We start from the raw sequence: 4,552 nt of genomic DNA on the forward strand, positions 1-4,552 counted from the left end.
AAAGCATATACATAAAAATATTAGCTATGGAAGAACAAAATGAAATAGCCTCTTATTCACATTAGAAAGAAAAAAAAGGACCAAGTATGTAAGAAACTAGACTAATTAAAGGACTGAAAGAAAAGATCTGTCCTCTTTGAATTTTATACTTATTAAACATACCTTTTAAAACTAAAAGTAAGATTTTCTAGTTATACAAACTTGAAATATTTTAATACCTCCTGAAGTAGCATATAGGAAATAACAAAGAGTATAATTCAAAAGGCAAGAGAAGTTGCAGTATGCTCCTGGATGAACAATAAAGAGCTCTCAAAATGATAGTTATGCAGGACTATATAAAATATATTAGAGGAACCCTTATTTAAAGGTCATTGAAGATTTCTATGAAACAGTACCAATCTTATGTCGAGTTATACACATATTTTTCATATATATGTGTGTGTATGTGTGTATAAAAGACAAGGAAGAAGTAATATAAAGTCAACAGAAAATGGAAATACACTTTTTAGAGTTTCTAATACTAGGAGAAGATATCACACGATGTCTTTTAAATAAATTGTAAGTCAAAGATATAGTATAAATCTTAGAACAAAAATTAAGATTAAGTAATATTCAGAAAATTAAATACTAATTAATTAAAAATTAAATGTTTCAAAACAATTGAACTAAGAAAAAGTTTTCATGATAGGAAAGAAGTACTAAGAGTAAAACATAAGATAAATACTGGAATGGCAAATAAATGATCAGCACTTCTAACAGTTTGAGGATAGGATATCGCACAAAGTTCTAGTGTGTTGTGGATGTGCATAATGACCGTGACAGTTATTGGTGGCCAGGCGTCACTTGTGGGACTGAGCTCCAGCTATTTGTTTGAAATCCACCCTGTAGACTCAGGTGGAATCATGACCCATAAGGTGGAAGAGAAGTCCATTTGTAGAGTGTGCTGATGGAAATATTCTGCTGCTGAACACAAAAGAATAACTAAAAGACTACTATTGTATACCTCTTATTCTCCTCCGTTTAATTGTTTGCCCTATTTGGCAGGTTCTTTCCATTCTCATTCATGGGGCTGTGATCAATTTGCTCCCTCTCTAGAACATCATTCAGTAGTCTGTGTAGGCTCAGCTTTGTCATCATGAAATTCTTTAATTGTTCTTTGTCATGAAAGTATTTCACTTCTCCATTATACTTGAAAGAGAGTTTTGCAAGGTATATCAGTCTGGGTTGGAATTTGTTTTCTTGCAAGACTTGAAGTACTTTGCTCCATGCTCTTCTTGACTTGATGGTTTGTGAAGAGAAATCTGCCATTATTCTGATGGGTTTTCCTTTAAACGTGATCTGTTTCTTTTCTTTAACGGCTTTTAGTATACTATTCCTGTGCTGAATTTCTGGGATCTTGATTATTATATGTCTGGGTGTGGTTTTAATTGGGTTGATGTTATTTGGAGTTCTATATGCTTCGGCTACTGAATGTCAGATTGTTGCCCCATATTTGGGAAGTTTTCTGCTATTACTTCTGCCCATATTCTTTTTATATTATTTGTATTGCCTCCTTCCTTTTCATTGATGCCTATTAGTCTCACATTGTTCATCTTTGCATCTTCTTTCAGGTATTGAATTATTTTTTCCTGCATCCTAGTTGTTTTTTAAGAGATTTTTTTCTTACTTTTTCACTAGCTGCAACGGTGTCTTTAAGGTCAGAAAGTCTATTTTAACTTTCACTCAAATGGTTTTGCCAGCTTGTGATTAAGGTTTTAATTTCCTGTATATCACATTCTATTTCTCTCCTGTATTGCTTATTCAGGGGTTCCATCATTTTTACATTCTGCTCTATTTTTTTCCATAATTTTATTGAGAGATAAACAGCAATGAGACAGTTTCTCTGCTCTATTTTTTTTTATCAGTGTATTCTTTAGAAGCACTTAGTACTTATTTGATTATAGTTATCACTACATTTTTTAGTTCAGAAATTATTTCTGATCTGATTTCTTCTATACCTTTGTGTAGTTGTTTCTTTACTTCCAATGCTATTATTTCAGAGATATCAGGTGTGTGATTGCCAGTTTCCTCTATGCTAGTGTCTTCTGCATTTGTACTGGGTGGACACGGGGCCTGAGACTGCATTTTGTTCCTTCTCTTTGTCATTTTATATACCACTGTCTTCTGACCTTTGGTATAGAACTTAGATAGGGTTATTACCTTAGCACCAGGTCTGGATCTATGAAGTTAAGATTCCTCCAGGTGGGTATTGCTTGGATCTGGCTGGGATCTGGCTGCTGTGCTCCACTTCTTCCTGCTGCAGCTGTTGGAGTTGAACTTTGTGTGTCACTCTGGCAAGATGTTCTGCTCCTGAATCAGCTGTGTGGGTCTTGCCTCTAACCTCTTTGCAGGGAGTTCTGCTGAAGGGTTCCATGCTGGGCCTGCACTCTCATGAGTTGGAGACTTCTGGCTTCTTTCCTAAGTCTCTCTAGAACCTCTTCTGCCAGTGGAAAGGTCAGGATGGAGAGTCAGTCACACATAGGGTAAAAGCCTGGCTGCCGCATGCTCTGGCGCTGCAAACAAACCTCAGTCTTGGTTTCACCATGCAAAGAAGAACTCTCGGGCTAACATCTCAGAGATCCTGATCCAGGCCTCCAGTCCTCAGTACTTATTTTATAAAGTTGAGTGCATCATTGCTTGGTGCATATTTTTAAATAATTGTCATCCGTTTCTGTTGGCTTGTTCCCTAACCATTACGTAGTGATCTTCTTTGCTTGTGTTGATCAGTTTTGGCACGAAGTCCACTTTATCTGAATATAGGTTTATCAGTATTCACTAGAGGAACAGATTTAATATTATGTATATATTAAAGACTGAAGAGTTTATTCTAGAGGCCTGGAGCTTGATGTTCAGAGGCAATAGCAAAGACTGGAGCTTCTCCAAAGAAACAAAAGAGAGACTTCTTTCCCTTTTTATTCTATCAAGGCTACAAAGCTGGTTGGTGCCACCCACACCCACGATGCTTCTTCATCAAGTCTATCATTTAGATACACCCAGAACTATTATAAAGCAATGAGCTGGTGTTTGTTATTTAAGTTGACACCACAATTAACTCTCACAGTAGGATAGCTACCCCTGCTTTTAATTGGATCCCTGTTGCATAGAATATTGTTTTTAATTTTTTGAGTTTTTAGTCTATGAGTTTTTTTGGAGGTTAAGTGTGTTTCTTTTCCAGTATATAGCATACCATTGGATTAATTTCTTTCTTTTTTCCTTTAATTTTATTGATAAACAAATAGCAATGAGACAGTTTCAAACCAAATTGGTAGGACAGTTTCAATAACTAACACATTGCATACATTCCTCCCAGTGGTTAATTGCTGTACTAGATGCGGACATGACATCCCATCTACAAACACCATTAGAACAAATCACTCTATTCATCAAGAGAATGTAACTATATATCTATCCTAACCACTTTGAATACACAGATACAAAATGGACATTCATCTGTATACCCTTTTTTTGTTAAGTTCCGTTATTTGAATATTATAGGTGTGCTAACTCAGCAAAATAATCTAAAAGAGTTCAGTAGTTCATAATAGTATTGGGTCTTGCACTTCACTGGCAATGTCAGACATTGTTGACCTGAGTCCCCCACAACTCAACATAAAAGCATGGCTTTACTTTTTATATTTCGTTTTTATACTTTTCTGCTGGGTGTGGATTAATTTCTTGACCAATTTTGCCAGTTTGAGTCTTTTGATTAGACAATTGAAGTCATTCATATTGAGTTATTACTGATAGGTATTGACTTATTCCTGTCATTGTCATATTTTCATGTTGTTTATTCGCTATCATTGCTTTCTATATTAGTGTGCACCCTACCAGCTGGACTCATTTTATAGATAGTTTTCTGTTGTCATTGATAGTTTCATTCCCACTCTCCAGGGTATCTTTGAAAATTTCCTGGAGTACTGGTTTAATGGTCATAAATTTCTTCATGCTCTCTTCATCAAGAAAGTATATTATTGGACCAGGGAGATGGGACTCAGTAGAATAAGTGCTTGCCTGGCAAGTGCAAGGGCCTGAATTCAATCCTTGGTTCTGCCAAAAAAAAAAAGAAAGTATATTATTTCTCCATGAACTTTGAAGTATAGTTTTGTATGAGCCTAGGTTGGAGATTGTTTTCTCTTTGGGCATGAAATATGTCACTCCAACATACTGGCCTTTAAAAGTTTGTGTTGAAAGTTTGCTGTCCCTACAATATTTAAATGACAATGGAACACCCTTCTCTGACAAAATTAAACAAAGAAAGGAGGATATAAATAAATGACAATTTTGTATCTGTATATTCAAAATAGTTATGATAGATATACAGCTACTTTCTCTAATTCAATGAATAGAAAGATTTGTTCTAAAAGTGTTTGTAAACAGGACATCATGTCTGCATCTTGTACAATGAACAACCACTAAGACAACAATATGCAATGTATTAATTATTGAAACTGTGCTAGTAATCAGTTTTGAAACTGTCTCATTGCTATTTGTTTCTCAATAAAATTATTTTTAA

This window comes from Octodon degus, unplaced genomic scaffold (genome assembly GCF_000260255.1).
Source record: "Octodon degus isolate 3935 unplaced genomic scaffold, OctDeg1.0 scaffold00067, whole genome shotgun sequence".
Lineage (NCBI taxonomy): Eukaryota > Metazoa > Chordata > Mammalia > Rodentia > Octodontidae > Octodon > Octodon degus.